The 18,593-nt window shown below is 45.0% G+C and overlaps 1 protein-coding gene across 16 annotated transcripts in view; it reads left to right on the forward strand.

The window, feature by feature from the left end:
* Positions 1 to 18,593, forward strand: part of GRIP1 (glutamate receptor interacting protein 1) — an 871,453-nt gene that overhangs the window by 368,265 nt on the left and 484,595 nt on the right. The window contains exon 1 of one of the 16 annotated variants that reach the window (XM_063927536.1): positions 14,805 to 14,823. The exons of the other annotated variants lie outside the window; for them this stretch is intronic. The gene's annotated coding sequence lies outside the window, so the exon portion shown is untranslated. Of the gene's footprint in view, positions 1 to 14,804; positions 14,824 to 18,593 lie in introns of those variants that run through there. 16 annotated transcript variants of the gene reach the window in all.

The raw sequence follows: 18,593 nt of genomic DNA on the forward strand, positions 1-18,593 counted from the left end.
GCCCCTCCTCCAGACCTCAGTTTGATACTATGCCCAGTGGAGACTGGGTGCTTTTCAGAGAGCTCTCCTGAGCTTTCTGACAGAAAGTATATTTGTTAGGTTTTTTATTTTCAGGGAGCCTGCTGGCAACAGACTCCCTGCATCGAGGGACTGAGGGGAGAGAAGCAGACCTACTTCTGTGAGTTTCAAGGCTCTGCTTCTTAGGCTACTGGACACCATTAGCTCCAGAGGGAGTCAGTACACAGGTCTCACCCTGGAGTTTGTCCCGGAGCCGCGCCGCCGTCCTCCTCACAGAGCCGGAAGATAGAAGCCGGGTGAGTATGAGAAGAAAAGAAGACTTCAGAGGTGGCAGAAGACTTTATGATCTTCACTGAGGTAACGCACAGCAGTGCAGCTGTGCGCCATTGCTCCAACACACCTCACACATAGCAGTCACTGTAAGGGTGCAGGGCGCAGGGGGGGCGCCCTGGGCAGCAATATAAACCTAATTTCTGGCAAAAGAGATATATATACAGCTAGGCACTGTATATATAAAGAGCCCCCGCCAGTTTTTATTATATTTAAGCGGGACAGAAGCCCGCCGCCGAGGGGGCGGAGCTTCTCCCTCAGCACTCACCAGCACCATTTTCTCCACAGCACAGCTGAGAGGAAGCTCCCCGGACTCTCCCCTGCTTATCGACGGTGAAAGGGGGTTTCAGAGAAGAGGGGGGGGGGCACATAATTGGCAGAAAATAATAGTATTACAGCGCTACTGGGTAAACACATTGTGTGTTTTTCCTGGGGTATTAGCGCTGGGTGTGTGCTGGCATACTCTCTCTCTGTCTCTCCAAAGGGCCTTGTGGGGGAACTGTCTTCAGATAAGAAGATTCCCTAAGTGTGTGGTGTGTCGGTACGTGTGTGTCAACATGTCTGAGGTAAAAGGCTCTTCTAAGGAGGAGATGGAGCAAATGTGTGTGTGTGGTGTCTCCGTCGACAACGCCGACACCTGACTGGATATGTGGAATTAAGTGCTGAGGTAAATTTATTGCACAATTATTAGAGAACAGACAGGGAATCTACCCATGTCTGTCCCTATGTCGCAGGGACCTTCAGAGATTCAAAACGCCCACTATCCAAAATAATAGACACTGATACCGACCCGGAGTCTGACTCCAGTGTCGACTACGATGATGCAAAGTTACAGCCAAAACTGGCAGAAAAGTATTCAATATATGATTATTGTAATAAAAGATGTTTTGCATATCACTGATGACCCATCTGTCCCTGACACGAGGGTACACATGTTTAAGGGGAAGAAAGCTGACATAACATTTCCCCCCTCTCATGAACCAAATGAATTGTGTGAAAAAGAGCGGGAATCTCCAGACAAGAAACTCATTTTCCCAAAAGAATTCTCATGGCGTATCCTTTCCCTGTTAGGGCCAGCATACGATGGGAATCCTCCCCTAGGGTGGACAAGGCGTTGACACGTTTACCCAAAAGGTAGCGCTGACATACCAAGATACAGCTACCCTCAGGGATCCTGCAGATAGCATGCAGAAAAGTACTTTGAAGTCCATTTACACACATTCTGGTACACTACTCAGACCGGCGATTGTGTCGGCAGGGGTTTATAGCGCTGTAGCAGCGTGGACAGATACCTTTTCAGCGGAGATTGAAACCTTAGATAAGGATACCATGTTATTGACCCTAGGATATATAAAAGATGCTGTCTTATATATAAGACATGCTCAAAGAGACATTGGTCTACTGGGTTCTAGAGTCAACGCTAATTCGATTTCTGCTAGACGTGTCCTGTGGAACATGTAATGGACAGGTGATGCCGACTAAAAGAGGCATATGGAGGTTTTACCTTACAAGGGTGAGGAATTGTGTGGAGAAGGGCTCTCGGACCTGGTCTCCACAGCTATAGCTGGTAAATCTGATCTTTTGCCTTATATTCCCTCACAGCCCAAGAAAGCACGACATTATCAAATGCAGTCCTTTCGGTCGCAGAAAAACAAGAAAGTACGAGGAGCGTCCTTTCTTACCAGAGGTAAGGGCGCAGGGCACAGCTAGTTCCCAGGAACAGAAGTCCTCCCCGGCCTCTACTTAATCCACCGCATGACGCTGGGGCTCCGCTAAGGGAGTCCGCCCCAGTGGGAACACGTCTTTGACTCTTCAGCCACATCTGAGTTCACTCACAGGTGGATCCCTGGGCAATATAAATTGTTTCTCAGGGTTACAAGCTGGAATTCGAAGAGGTGCCTCCTCGCCGGTTTTCCTTATCGGCCCTGCCGGCTTCTCCCCCAGAAAGGGAGATAATATTAAATACAATTCACACATTGTATCTCCAACAGGTGGTGCTCAAGGTTCCCCTCCTTCAACAAGGAATGGGATATTACGCAACCTTGGCTGTAGTCCCGAAACCGGACGGTTCGGTCATACCTATTTTAAAATTGAAATCTCTGAACCTATACTTGAAAAGGTTCAAATTCAAGGTGGAATCGCTCAGAGCGATCATAGCCAGCCTGGAAGGGGGGGGATTTGATGGTGTATTTAGACATAAAGGCTGCATACCTTCATGTTCCCATTTATCCACCCCATCAGGCGTACCTGAGAATTATGGTACAGTATTGTCATTACCAATTTCAGGGTAATTGGCGGAAATGATGGTGCTCCTACGCAAGCAAGGAGTCACAATTATCCCATACTTGGACGATCTCCTAAAAAGGGCATGAATAAAAGAGCAGTTGTTGAACAGCGTCTCACTTTCGCTGAAGGTGTCACAGCAACTCGGCTGGATTCTCAATATCCCGAAGTCACAGTTGGTTCCTATGACTCGTCTGCCCTTCTTGGGTATGATTCTGAATACGGACCAGAAATGGGTTTATCTTCCGATAGAGAAGGCCCAGGAACTAATGACTCTGGTAAAAAACCTATTAAAGCCAAAACAGGTGTCAGTGCATCACTGCACTCGGGTCCTGGGAAAGATAGTGGCATCTTACGGGGCCATTCCCTTCGTCAGGTTCCATGCGAGGACTTTCCAATGGGATCTACGGAACAAGTGGTCCGGATCACATCTACAGATGCATAAGTTAATCACCCTGTCCCCTAAGGACAGGGTGTCTCTCCTATGGTGGCTGCAGAGTGCTCACCTTCTGCAGGGTCGCAGGTTCGCCATCCAGGACTGGATTCTGATAGCCAGGAACGCGAGCCTCCGAGGTGGGGGAGCAGTCACACAGGGAAGAAACTTCCAAGGTCTTTGGGTCAAGTCAAAAAAACTTGTATTCAAATCAACATCCTGGAGCTGAGGGCCATATACAACGCCCTTCGGCAAGCGGAAACATTGCTTCGCGACCTACCGGTTCTGATCCAGTCAGACAACATCACCGCAGTGGCTCATGTAAACCGCCAAGGCGGCACAAAGAGCAGAGTGGAAATGGCAGAAGCCACCAGGATTCTCCACTGGGCGGAAAATCATGTAAGCGCATTTTCAGCAGTTCATTCCGGGAGTGGACAACTGAGAAGCAGACTTCCTCAGTAAACACGACCTGCATCCAAGAGAGGACTTCTTTAGGAAGCCTTCGCACAGATTACAAGTCAGTGGGAACTGCCACAGATAGACATGATGGCGTCCCGCCTCAACAAGAAGCTACAGAGGTATTGCACCAGGTCAAGAGACCCTCAGGTAGTAGCTATAGATGCCCTAGTGACACCATGGGTGTTCCAGTCGGTCTATGTATTTCCCCCTCTTCCTCTCATACCCAAGGTGTTGAGAATGGTAGGAGGGAGAGGAATGAGAACAATCCTCATTGTTCCAGATTGGCCACGAAGGACCTGGTATCCGGATCTGCAGGAAATGCTCACAGAAGTCCGTGGCCTCTTCCTCTAAGACAGGACCGGTTGCAACAGGGGCCATGTCTATTCCAAGACTTACAGCGGCTGCGTTGGACGGCATGGCGGTTGAACGCCAGATCCTAGCGGATAAGGGTATTCCGGATGAGGTCATTCCTACGCTAATAAAGGCTAGGAAGGACATGACATCTAAACATTATCACCGTATATGGCGAAAATATGTTTCTTGGTGTGAGGCCAGGAATGCTCCTACGGAAGAATTCCATCCGGGCCGTTTCCTTTACTTCCTGCAGACTGGAGTGAATTTCGGCCTAAAATTAGGATCTATTAAGGTTCAGATTTCGGCCTTATCCATTTTCTTTCAAAAGGAATTGGCCTCTCTCCCTGAAGTACAAACTTTTGTGAAGGGAGTACTGCATATTCAGCCTCCTTTTGTACCTCCGGTGACGCCTTGGGACCTTAACGTGGTGTTAAGTTTCATTAAGTCACACTGGTTTGAACCACTTAAAACGGTGGAGTTGAAAAATCTCACTTGGAAGGTGGTCATGTTATTAGCCTTGGCTTCGGCTAGGCGAGTGTCGGAATTAGCGGCTTTATCACATAAAAGCCCCTATCTGGTTTTCCATATGTATAGAGCGGAATTGCGGACCCGTCCTCAATTCCTGCCAAAAGTGGTTTCATCCTTTCATATGAACTATTGTGGTGCCTGTGGCTACGCGTGACTTGGAGGATCCCGAGTCCCTTGATGTGTTCAGGGCTTTGAAAATTTACGTGGCCAGATCGGCTACAGTCAGAAAAACAGAAGCGCTGTTTGTCCTGTATGCAACCAACAAGATTGGTGCCCCTGCTTCAAAGTAGACTATTGCTCGCTGGATCTGTAACACGATTCAGCAGGCGCATTCTATGGCGGGATTGCCGTTACCTAAATCGGTCAAGGCCCATTTCACTAGGAAGGTGGTCTCTTCTTGGGCGGCTGCCAGAGGGGTCTCGGTGCTACAGCTGTGCCGAGCTACTACTTGGTCGGGTTCAAACTCCTTTGCAAAGTGCTATAAGTTTGATACCCTGGCTGAGGAGGACCTCCTGTTTGCTCAATCGGTGCTGCAGAGTCATCCGCACTCTCCCGCCCATTTGGGAGCTTTGGTATAATCCCCATGGTCCTTACGGAGTCCCCAGCATCCTCTAGGACGTAAGAGAAAATAAGATTTTAAACCTACTGGTAAATCTTTTTCTTGTAGTCCGTAGAGGATGCTGGGCGCCCGTCCCAAGTGCGGACTACTTCTGCAAGACCTGTATATCGTTATTGCTTAAATAAGGGTTATGTTATAGTCTCATCGGTCTTGGACTGATGCTATGTCGTTTTCATACTGTTAACTGGATAGTATATCACAAGTTATACGGTGTGATTGGTGTGGCTGGTATGAATCTTGCCCTTGGATTAACAAAAATCTTTTCCTCGTACTGTCCGTCTCCTCTGGGCACAGTTTCTCTAACTGAGGTCTGGAGGAGGGGCATAGAGGGAGGGGCATAGAGGGAGGAGCCAGTGCACACCAGATCTAAAGTCTTTCTTAAAGTGCCCATGTCTCCTGCGGAGCATGTCTATTCCCCATGGTCCTTACGGAGTCCCCAGCATCCTCTACGGACTACGAGAAAAAGATTTACCGGTAGGTTTAAAATCTTATTTTTTGAATTACAGGAGACAAGACTAATTATTCAAATGCAGGAGTTCAGCGACAATCTGTCAGTGTAGCTGATTATTTGGGTATGCTGCTATACTGTCTGACCTCACTGACCCCACCCTCACAGCTGCATGGACACCCACGGGAGGGCAGGACAGCGCAAGTCTGGCAGTGTAGCTGATTGTTTGGGTATGCTGCCATACTGTCTGACTTCACTGGCGCAGTCTGCACTCTGCCAGCTGCAGGGACACCCACGGGGAGGTTAGGACAGCGTGTAGACTGTAGGGTAGGGCAGTGCGTCCGCGCCTGTATCTGCATACGAAATGCTATATGACAGTGTTTTCTAGGAAAACACTGTAGCGTAGCATTTCATATGCAGATGCAGCCATGGTCGCACACAGAATATATGCATGTCACATATCATTTTAATCAACAGAGTTTGCTTGTGCATCCTATTCACATCGTTTTGCAAGTAAGACACATTTAAATGGAAAAAGTTGCATGAAAAGATGCTACCAAGTCATGCCACAGCATGGCATGACTTGAAGGGCTGTTTAACATGCAGGGAGGCTAGATGTACGTGGACACCTCTGTATGATATTATTTCATATATGTCACATAAAATCAAATATCATTGTTCCATTGGCACCTGATAACGGACAGTTTGTGACAAACAATTGAAGTAAGCACTGTACTTGTATAGGTTTCAATATTTCTGTCAAAAGCTTTGGGTGTACCTACAGATGTACCCAGCATCATCTTATAAACAAGTCGCAGTAAACGCAACTCATTTGCCATTAATAGTGTGCCCACGAATGTCTGCGTGCACATGCATATGCATCTGCTTCCATTGGGCTGCACATAGGGGGTCATTCTGACCCATTCGCTCGCTGCTTTTTGTCGCAGCCGAGCAAACGGGTCCCTACTGCGCATGCCAGACGGCCAAAGGCCGTAGCAGGGATGCGATCGCCTCTGCCTGATTGACAGGCAGAGTCGGTCGCTGGGCTGGAGGGGGCGGAACGGCGACATTTGCCCGCCGTTTCGTGGGTGCGGTTTGGCCAACGCAGGCATGGCCTGAACGAAAGGAGGGGGCGGGCCGCAGTGGCTGCGTGACGTCGCACGCAGCCGCTGCGGGCCAGGGAGCGATGAGTAGCTCCCGGCCTGCACGCTAAAGCTGCGCTGGCTGGGAGCTACTCTTGAAGTGCAAAGGCATCGCCGCTCTGCGATGCCTTTGCACTTCTGCGGGGGTGGCCGGCACTGACATGCGGGGAGGACTAGCCCTGTGCTGTGCGTCCCCCCACATGTCAGTGTGATTGATTGTAGCTGTGCTAAATTTAGCACGGCTACGATCAACTCGTAATGACCCCCATAATCACTGCCTGTATGTATGAATGAATAAAATCACAGATTAGATAAATCAGAAATGAATCCGGTCAGGTATGCTGCATCATGCTAGATCAGCATCTTAATTGCCCCATCACACAATTTTGCTGTAAAACAGGGAGACACATGATAAAGTTGCCACCACATAACAGAATCAAAATCAAAACCTTTGTAATGCTGCAAATCTTGTGCATCAGCTTTTATTGCTATTTAAAGCTCCTGCTGTTGCACATAAACTCATATGCTTGTACACTGGGCAAATAACCGTCACAGAAATTGTTTGTGGTAGAGAAAATAGAGTTTAAAGATAATTCTCCAGTCTCCCTTGTTCCCCCTATTTCTTCTGTCCAGCCGTCTTGAAATGTCAGGGGATGGTAAATGAGAGAATAGAAAGGGGTCCCGAAACTTAAAGGATAGTGCAAAGGGCGCCTCTGCTTTCACTGTAAATGCAGCTTCTATGTCCTGTTATCATGTGACATTGCAGGACACGAAGTTCGGGCACTGATGAGAGAACATTTGGTGTCAGATACCTGAAGAGTTATGGATGTCTTTAGAGCTGGCGGCACCCATACTGAATGACATACGTTTCTCCTATAAGGCTTAAGATGCTGATTTAGAAAACAACCTGGTTGGTTTTGCCTTGTAAATGAGTGCCACTTAATAAACATAGGTAGACTTGCTGGAATTCATGCACAGCCTGCAGCTTGCCTGCTATTACAGAAGCCCCCTTTATCTTTGTTTATAACCTAAAGTTTTTAAACCTATTTATTCATATTCTCAATGGTATGCAAAATTAAGTTATTTATTAATAATAAGCAATAAACAGTATATGTAATTGGATGTAATCAGATTCATACAAATCTCATATTGATTACCAATATTACGGGAGGGGGGAGGGGTTAGCTGCTCGGTATTGTGGCCACGGGGTGGGGGAATGTTTGCCTAGGGGGGAAGCTGCATAGCAGTGTGGCTGTGGAGGGCTGGTTTGCCTGGGGATACCTCCTTAGTTGTGTGGCCATGTGGGTTGGTCTGCCTGGCGGCGGTAGAAGCTGCTCAGTAATGTGGCTGCGGGGGAGGGGTGTTTCAGTAATTTTATTTGAAGTGAGGGACGGATGGTGGTATGGCTCCTACACTTTCATCCTAGCTCCTAGATTTTGGAGAAATTTGTCAAGTCTTGGGTTAGGTGCTCATTAATGTGGCTGCGGGGTTGTTGTTGTTGTGTACCTGGGTGGTAGCTGTACAGCAGTGTGGCTGCGGAGTGCTGATTTGCTTGGGGGTACCCACTTAGTCGTCTGGCCACGGGAATTGATTTGCCTGGTGGGTGGGGGGAAGCTGCACTGTAATGTGTCTGCGTCGGGAGGGGGGGGAGGCAGGATGGTGGTCTGGCTTCCTACACTTTCAACCTGGTTCCTAGATTTTAGAACAATTTGTTAAACCCTGTCTTGCACTGTATATTTCTTGCGGGTGGTATTCATGTGACCGGCGGTCAGTAGACCGACAGTTACATGACCTCCCCCAAAATCCCGCCCCCTCACTATCCCGACGGTCGGCATGCTGACCAACAGGGGCTATTTCCACTTGTGGGTGTCCACAGTATGTTGCCGGGATCCCGGCGTCGGTATGCTGACCGGCGGTCAGGAGACCATCAGTCAGCCATACCACACCCATTACTTGCAAGGATTGGAATTGAAGACTTTTCCAGACTGCATAGGCAGTGCAGATTTTTTTTTTCTGTTTTTATGGTAAATGCAGTTTAAATGTTTGAACTTAATATTGCATGACCAACTTACCTGAAGTCATATTTAAATAAGTTAATGATTAAAGCATTGTAATGAGTTTGTAGAAGAACTTTCTTATTGGTTGTTTACCAAAGTAGTTCTATTAACCTGTAGCCTGTTAGAAAAAACTAATTGCAGGAAACTAAGAACTGCCTTACAGTGAGAAAGACCTCTCATAATGAATAATTGGCTTTTGTATTAAAAAGCCAAATGTTTTCTTGAATTTATATTAATGGGATTAAAATTCCTACAGTGTTAAACTCATTGTGTTAAAGTGGGTACACACGGCACGATGTGTCACTGAACAACACAGTGCCCGGCGGGGTGGGGGGGGGGGTACGGTGGCGGCATTCATAGCGATAAACAGCGGCGGGGGTGGAGCGGGGGCTATGCTGCATTCGGCAGGATGGTATCGCTAGCGGCAGCCTCAGATCTTTTTGCATGTACAAAAGATCTGAGACTGTTACTAACGACCCGCGGGTGCGCGCATCAGCATTGTCAGTGTTCATACACATGGAACGATTTGAATGATTGGTCGTTCCCATTGATCGAGAACGCCCACTTAGTTTGTCAAATTTATCTGTGTGTATGCACCTTTAGTTTGCGATACAAAACTTCATTTCTGGATTATTTTGGTGCATGCAGTCAACTTTAAATTTTTAAACTCCCTGGCATTTTTTATTAACACGACACAAGGCAAGATGGTACAGGATGGTATCAGGATAATAGCACTTGGGATGCCAGCGGTGCCGGCGGTCCGACTACTGCCAGCGGGATCCCGACAACTACTACGGAAGTATGTTAACCCTTCCCGTTTCCCTCCCTAATCCAAATCCTTTCTCCATGCAGCCTGACGCTAAATGTAGACCAACCTCCCCGATGATGCATAACCCTTCCTCCCTGCAGCCTAATCCTAACTCTGACAAACAAAAAAACACCAAGTACTACAGGCGCTATACACTTGGAAATCACCACAGAATATTTCCTAATTTAAAGACATAAATACATAAAGAAACATCATCGTGTGATTATGTTTCAGACTTAAAATTGATTTTTCATCATGCAATCTTACCAATATGAAAGTCTACCAAACGTAGACTATTCAAGCAAAAAGGAGCGGACACCGCCGGTGCTGAATTGGTCTTAATGCAGTCCTCCAATATGGCTCAGACATAGAAAAGAAGTAAATAATACAATAGTGTAATCCTATAACCTCTATATATTTCCAACATCCAAATATATTGACTCTTACCCTCATGGATGGTCTACCATAAATGTAGACTTAAACGCAATTATATAGGAGTGGTCAATGCCAGCCTCGGTATCCAACTGTAATCATTCAGACATAAATAAAAAGGCTCCCAATACTGTATTACCAGATTTAATAGATAAAAAACATCCATAAAATAGCTTTAAAACAGTGGCTACAAATGGACTCTTACCAAAGTTTTTGGTCTACATGCAAGCAGACCAAAAACGTTTGAATGGTGTTTACATAGGCGTTCCCAGATTGGTGATCAATATCACAGCAAGAGTCCATTGAGACCACGTTTCTCCTCACCAAAGCTTTTCGAAACAGATAAAGGTTCTTTGACACAAAACGGTTTTTTTTTTTGTCAGAATTTCTTTTGAGGTAAAAGCTGATACCTACTCACTGAGTGTGGGCTGCTTACATACACAAGCGCTGTTGGTTCCAACTAATCCTTTCTGCACGTTAATCCGAACTCTCCCCATCTAGTGCCTAACCTCCCCCCTTCTTAGTGCCTAATACTAACCTCTTCCCACAGCCTAAACCTAACTTTCACCCCACCCTGCAGTATAACCCTATTCCCCCCCCCCCCCCTTCCTGCAGTGTGAACCTAACTTCAACCTTCCCATCACCCTCGCCTATCCCTAACCCTCTCCGGCAAACTTATGATCAGGATGCCTGCAGTCGGGATCTGGCGCCGGCATTGTGATTCATGTTGGAATCCCGGCATCGGTCTTGTGGCCAGTGTCGGGATTACGACTGCCGCCGTTTTTAATCGTTGGTATGCTTTCCGATCCCAAGGAATAACGATGATGCTAAAATTCTGTTTTTAGTCGCAGCAGTTCAGTTACATTAAACTAGGCAGTTTCTTGTTCTTAGCGAACAAGTAGAACCTTGCATTGTCTTCTACTGCTGTAACCCATCCACTTTAAGGTTTGATGTGGTCTGCTTCTGCATACCACTGTTGCATGGTTATTTGAGTTACTGTCTCCTTCCTGCCTATATTGAACAAATGTAGCTGTCCTGCTTTTACCTTTCTCATTAACCCAGCGTATTTGCCAACAAAACTGCTGCTAAAGATATCTGTGCATGGAAAAAAATGAAGGCTATCACCAGTATTAGGGATACTGAAACCACCTTGTCTGGCACCAACAATCATTCCATGGTCAAAATTATTTAGAACACTTTTTCCCCCCATCCTCGTGCCTGGCACCAACAATCATTCCGTGGTCCAAACTGCTTGGATCACTTTTCTTCCCCTCATCCTCATGTGTGGTCTGAACAGCAATTCAACCTCTTGCCATACCAGCATGCTTTTATGTATGTATGTATGTATTTATTTAAGTCTGAGCAGATTTGGGGATGCCTGCTGAGGATTGAAGAGGGCACTAGGGACTGTGCTCTCTACTAAACTGAAGTAGATGTGGTGGGCTTACTGAATGCATTTAGTGGCACACAGCGTGCCCTGGAATGCAGACGACTGATGTTATTAGTATGACAGTGTGGAATTGCTTCATTGTGGTTTTTTTTTATTTGGGGTGAGTGGTAAATTGAGATTACTCGTTGGTCTATCTATCAAGCCCTGGTAATTTATTTACAGATATAAAATATTGCATCACATATTCTATTTCATTTCTTTTCCTATTTTTCTATGTAATATCTGTGTAATTTCAACATTTTCCCCAGACTATCCTCAAATCAGTTTAAAGTACTAAGATACTGTACAAAGATACAGTATGTATAATTCCACATATGAACAAAACAGTCGTCATTGTTTCTCTGTTTTCCCTGCCTACAACATGATATGATTGGTCTGCTGTGACTCTCACATATTGCTTTTATGGGCTGTTACTGTATATTAGATGACTCCTACTGTATTGTAAGGATTGTTCTGTCTGCAGACCTAGTGCAATAAAAGTTACATTCTTACTGATACACAGTTTGTCGTTTATTGCAATTTGTGACCAATATTTTCTATTTTATTTGTGGAACTTGCACCATAACAATTACATTTTTTGAGTACACATAAACATTGATATTGCTCATATGCACTGAATTCTCAACCGAAGCAGCCAATTTGTCTGTTCTCCATGAGGCTGAGATCTGTCCGAGGCGGCTAAATTGATCTGATTTGAATCTTCACATATATACATATATACTGCTGTTTTATGCTAATCCAATCTAAGTCATTGTTAACTGAATATAAAATGCTAACCTTGCTTCCAGCTAATGAGTGATAACTATAAGATTATATTGCAAAGTGGTAAGGAGAATTCTATTTAATGATGCCTTACTTAAGTTGTTGGTACATTAGGAGTCTAGAGTGCAGTGCAGTTTAGCCATAACATGAAAATGTGTTGGAAGAGCTGCTGCCTGCTAACATACTGTACAGTGAGCAGTCCAGCTGCTGTCATGGGTTATGAATAATAACTGGTTAGTTGGGGCTGTACTTCCCAACCACGCTGCTGCTTCGGATAAGATGGGAGTGCTTGCTTTGCAGCATTGTAATTTGTGTCACCAAAATAAAAATGGCAGACAGCAAAATGAATACATTCAAAGTAAGAAGATTGCAGCATACTTACTCATGCTGCGGGAGCGAGTGCCGCACTGGCAGATGGCATTGTCACTTGTGATTTGTGTGCAATTATTAGGTAGTTTTAGGTAGTATTTATGTTCCTAGTAAAAGATGAGGAGATTCATTTGTATAACCAATGATTATCTGTTCTGACATTAATTTGTGTTTTATTTCCTTTCCTAAAGTAGTAATAATAGGGCTGTCACTCATTGTTATTATGTTGTCGCTTCAGTGCTTGGAACCAGCAGAAGTAAAAAGTAGAGGGAAACTGATCATGTGGATCTGTACTCCCTGCGGAGAATCAGCATATTCATGTGCTATCATTTCTTCTTTCCTTTTGTGGATGATTTGGTATGTTATTCTTTTCTGTCATGCGTTGGGAGTCTGCCTGTAAACCATATGCACCCTATATATTACATAATTGGACAGCAGAGATGTAGTCATGTTACTGGCATTCAGGATCCTGGTGGTCAGCATACCAACGCCGGGATCCCGACTGCCAGAATGCCGGCAGGGGGCCCAGGGCTATTCGCACGCGTTGGTTTGAGCCCGCAAGGAGCTTTGTTGCGCTCGCCCCCCTGTCGGCATTTTGGCGGCCGGGATCCCGGCATCTGTATGCTGACCCTCCGGTCACCCAACCCAAACCTGTACAGCGTTAGACCGTTTTGTTGATAGCTACACAATTAATATTAGCCACTCTTAGTGGGTGCAGATTTTCTTTTGAGGGCTGAAATTCTAAGGTCCTGTAATAGATTAGATCAGAAGCCTAAGGACAGTTTACTGAGACAAAAATGTAATATGACTTGAAAAGTGTTCTTCTCACTCTTTAGGGGGAATCGTCCAGTGAATGTGTTATCTTGTGTGAGTGGTACAATATAAACACAATTATGAGACATGTACCATCCGCTTTTTAAAATAATTTTTTGGTTTCAAGATTGAAGCAATAGTTACAATTTAACAACCAAACTGCAAAAGAGGCACTTAAGTGATTGTTCATTCACTGGCTTTGTGTGTTCAATGTACCTTCAGTAATACAACAAAGACCTTAAACCAAAAATGTTCTTTCACTGGCAGATTTATTATTCATTAAATGCTGCACGCAAATGGGTGCTTTATTGTTCTCCATTTTTAAATTAAAGCTGAAATGGATGAGAGTGGGACGACCAGTCAGAAGGTTTGTGCTTACAGGGAGAGGTTGCTCCTCGGCTGTCTGGATAATAACTAATATTGCTATGGCTAGCCTCTTCCTGCTTCTGCCATATGTGGCTGTGAACTCTGTGGTTGCGTATTCACATAATTATTATCCTAAATTTATATAGCGCCACAAGGGGTCCACAGCACCTTACAAAGTACATGAGCATAACCAGTATGAACACAACAAGGAAAACGTGACTACAGTACATATCATAGCAAAATATGGAACATGTTTACAAACATTTCTGCAGCAGCAGTCATAATACCCAAATGAGAGCAATGAGGCAACTGAATCAAAGGTTTGGTGCAGTTACTGGGGGTAATTCTGAGTTGATCGCAGCAGCAAGTTTGTTTGCAGTTGGGCAAAACCATGTGCGCTGCAGGTGAGGCAGATATAACATGTGCAGAAAGAGTTAGATTTGGGTGAGTTATTTTGTTTCTGTGCATGGTAAATACTGGCTGCTTTATTTTTACACTGCAATTTAGATTTCAGTTTTAACATACCACACCCAAATCTAACTCTCTCTGCACATGTTATATCTGCTTCCCCTGCAGTGCACATGGTTTTGCCCAACTGCTAACAAATTTGCTGCTGCTATCAACTCTGGATTGCCCCCATTGTCAGTGTGGTGAGGGGAGATGAATGGTATAAGTGAAGGACAAACACATGGAGGAAGAGGGCCCTGCTGATGAGAGCTTACAGTTTGAAGGGGAGTGTATTTAAAATAAATAAATAAATGCAAAACCCAAGTCTGGCTTTTCCTTTAAAACAAATACAGTAGCTTCTTTACATCTTGCTGCAAATTCCCCCCAAATGTGCTCTTTTGCCATTTCAGAACATTAATACATCTGCCCCAACATGTTGTTAAATTAGTAGCGGAAGGCTTATATTGGTCTATGCTTTCCCTCATGAACAGAGTCCAGTGCTATAAATACTGTAACTTAGACTACGTTTTCCTTAGAGCTGATGATCTTGGACCCACTCACTGAGTCATTAATTCACCACAAATAGAGCGGCTCTTTCTTCCAGCGAGGAGTCAGTTTTGCTGGCAGCCAGCAGGGGATGTGGTATAACAGCAGCAAAGCTTTACCTAGTATCTGCAAGAATGACTGAGTGATCAAGCACCTACAGTAAGTATCCCAACAAGACTGTGTCATTGTCACAGATAACTTAATTATACCCCTTTTACAGCTAAATCGCGGGTCGCAGCCGGAAGCCTGACACGAGTGCTACCCAGTTTCCGGTGACGCGGCGAGGGCGGGGCTGGGAGATCACATGATCTCCCAGCGCCATACTTCCATACACTGTGAATAGGACCTGGCTTCCGTTTACACAGCACAGCTTGCTGCGTTGAACCCGTGTTCAACCCTGCAAGCTACCCGAGTTGGAAAACAGGGTCACTTGACCCTTTTACACCAACTAGCAACACGAGTTATGCGTGTTCATGTGCAATAATCCGTGTTATATGCTGGTTGGTGTAAAAGGGGTATAAATGTCACAACTATTTTGGCCTTAGCACCTTTTGTTGCTGAAGCTTGTACATGTATAGCACCTCTGCAACATGCAGCTGTGGGGTTTCTCTCCCATGTACTGTAGCTGTGTTGGAATACCACAGAGTAGCGACACACATAATTCTTTATTTCAATTACTAATTGTTATTTTTTTGCTATGTAATCTTTAACAGCCTGTTTTCAGTCCTTCTCCATAAAACCATGTAGATGGTCATACTTGGATAAATTTACAAAATCTGACCTATGTGCACAAGGAGTAAAGCTTGAAGTCACAAATATGATAGCATTATTATTATAAATAGTAAGTCAAGTGATGTAAATATGTGTGAATTTCTGTAAATAAATAATTGTCTAAATAAACACCAGATTTATCAAACCTTGGAGATTGATAAATTGCTCGGTGATAAAGTACCAGCCAATCAGGTCCTAACTGCTTGTTACAGGCTGTGTTTGAAAAATGACAGGAGCTGATTAGCTGGTACTTTATCACCGTGCAATTTATCACTCTCCAATGCTTGATAAATATGGGCCACAGTTCTGATGCCATCTTTACAATTGGTGATTTATGATGTCATTACTCTAGGGTTCTTTAGGTAAAATTGCATATTATAAGGAATAATGCAGCTCCTGCTATTAATTATTATAAATATTAGACATCACCTAAGAATTTGATGACCTGCTTGGATATCCCTGGTCAATGAAACTGTTGCACACGAAAAATTTGTGTTCCTGGCAAGGAAGGTGGAGAGGAAATTATTTACGATATGGGGTAGGTGGATAGACTCTAAATACTTCAAGGAGAGATAGGGTCTTGAGTTGTATCTCTCGCCTTATTTCACTCTGGGATCTTTTGGGGGTGGGCACCCTCGCGGCCGGCCTTGTTGAGCTGTATTGAGATGTATTATGCTTGTTCTGCTATGCTTATGCCTATACTGGAAGGAATAAGATAGAGGTTTGCTACTCTCAGACGCTGTGATTATGTGATTGTCTAACTTACGTGACATTATTTTCGCAAAAATTACTATGTGCCTTATGTATTTACAGCTGTTTCCATGCATTCCGTGTATGTATGTAGTTTTATGTTTGTTTTGAGTGAAGTGTTGATGTAAACTTTGAAAATTCAAATAAAAACTATTGAATTTAAGAATTTGATGACCTGTATAAAAGCATTCTCTCTAATATCTTGCTATTTTAGGGCTCGATTTAATTCAGCACCATTTGAACAACGCCGGGAAGGGGCAGACTAGATGGGCCAATGGTTCTTATGTGCCGTCAAACTTTGTTTCTGTGTTTATTAAATTCAGCGCAATGTTATGCCATAGTTGAGGATTTCTACTCGCACCGCTCCTGGGGTTGAAGCAGAAATCTGACAAAACTACAGGCAGGATGCTGATTTCTGTCCTCAGCATGCCAGAAACCGCATTGCGCCCGGCACTAAAGTTGGAGAATACCGGTTCTCGTGACTAAACACTATGTTTAAGGCGCAAGAACCGGCATTTTCCTACATAACAGCGAGCTGAATTGAAAGCTCCGGGAGCTCCTTCCCAGAACTGTTCAATTTGCAGTGAATTGAATCGAGCACTTACAGTCACACAACTACTTGGTGACTTCTAATGTCCACATGTTATAGTAGGGAGTGCATTATCCTATATTCATACATGGTATGCAGTGCTGTATTACATAGTCTATTCATTCACGTGACTCCTTGCCCTAGTGTACTTTATAATTTAATTTCTCCGGGGTACACACATGTGCGGGATCCGGTCAAGATCCTGGCAGTCGAAATACTGACGCCGGAATGACACTCAGAATGCAGGGATCCTGACATTTACCACTATCCGGCGCCGGGAATCCGACCAATGATTTTAGGGGCGCCAGAGAGGTAAGCCAGGGGGAGCGGCTGCTGGGAGGCTTAGGCACCCCTGGGGAGAGTTGGGTTTAGGCTGCCGAGAGGGAAGGTCAGGGTTAAGCACCACCAGGGAATGTTAGAGAGAGACTGCGGGAAAGGTGGGTTAGGGATCAGGGTTGGCTTTCTTAATTAGTCTGTCAGTATCTTAATCACTGGGATACTGCTGTCGGTATTTTGACAGCCGACATCCCAACCGCTGGGATCCCTATACCAACCCACATGCACACACTGGAAATTTCAAAGGAAATCCGTAAAACTGCTAGCATGTTTTTGAAATTTGGGTGGAAATATGCAAAGATTGGGAAAATTTACAGTTTCATTAAGCTGGCGGCCTTATCCCAATTAAACCCCAAGCCCATAACTGCAGTCAGCAGTGCTGACCAATGTGCTTCCAGGATACAAAGGAAATACAGTAGCTACATTTAGTTTTCTTGTTCATACTATTGGTACACTAAAACTGGTAAATCTGCTACACAAATACACGTGTCTGAGTAATAGGTGGCACTACAGCATATGTTGCTCTCACTGGATTTGTTTATTTACATTCTGTATTTAGAATACAAAAAAATCAACGTACATAGCCCCATATTTCTCTCTTCTCTATAGTATACTTATTTTGCAACTTTTAAGACTATATTATACAAAGATTGGCACTGTCCTGTGATGTCGCAGGACGGCATCACACTCCAAGTTGTTACTGACATGGTGGACCAGCTTCCCTTACCATCACATGGAAAACTGAGACTGTCAGGGGCACTATTTGGTGTAGTGGTTTGTGCAAATGTGAACCATCCCTATTAGATTCAGTACTCGGGTGTTTCTCTGACGTCCTAGTGGATGCTGGGTACTCCGTAAGGACTATGGGGAATAGACGGGCTCCGCAGGAGACTGGGCACTCTAAAGAAAAGATTAGGTACTACATCTGTTGTGCACTGGCTCCTCCCTCTATGCCCCTCCTCCAGACCTCAGTTAGAATCTGTGCCCGGCCAGAGCTGGATGCACTCTAGGGGCTCTCCTGAGCTTCCTAGAAAGAAAAGTATTTGTTAGGTTTTTTATTTTCAGTGAGATCTGCTGGCAACATCCTCACTGCTACGTGGGACTTAGGGGAGAGAAGCAAACCTATCTGCTTGCAGCTAGCTTGTGTTCTAGGCTACTGGACACCATTAGCTCCAGAGGGATCGAACACAGGGCCCGACCTCGATCGTCCGTTCCCGGAGCCGCGCCGCCGTCCCCCTTGCAGAGCCAGAAGACGGAAGAAACCGGAGGAAATCGGCGGCTGAAGACTTCGGTCTTCATTAAGGTAGTGCACAGCACTGCAGCTGTGCGCCATTGCTCCCTATGCACACCACACACTCCGGTCACTGATGGGTGCAGGGCGCTGGGGGGGGGGGGGGGGGCGCCCTGGGCAGCAATTAGAGTACCTTACATGGCTAATTGACACATAATACAGCTTTTAAGCTGTATATGTGCATAATCCCCC

This window comes from Pseudophryne corroboree, chromosome 6 (assembly GCF_028390025.1).
Source record: "Pseudophryne corroboree isolate aPseCor3 chromosome 6, aPseCor3.hap2, whole genome shotgun sequence".
Classification (NCBI taxonomy): domain Eukaryota; kingdom Metazoa; phylum Chordata; class Amphibia; order Anura; family Myobatrachidae; genus Pseudophryne; species Pseudophryne corroboree.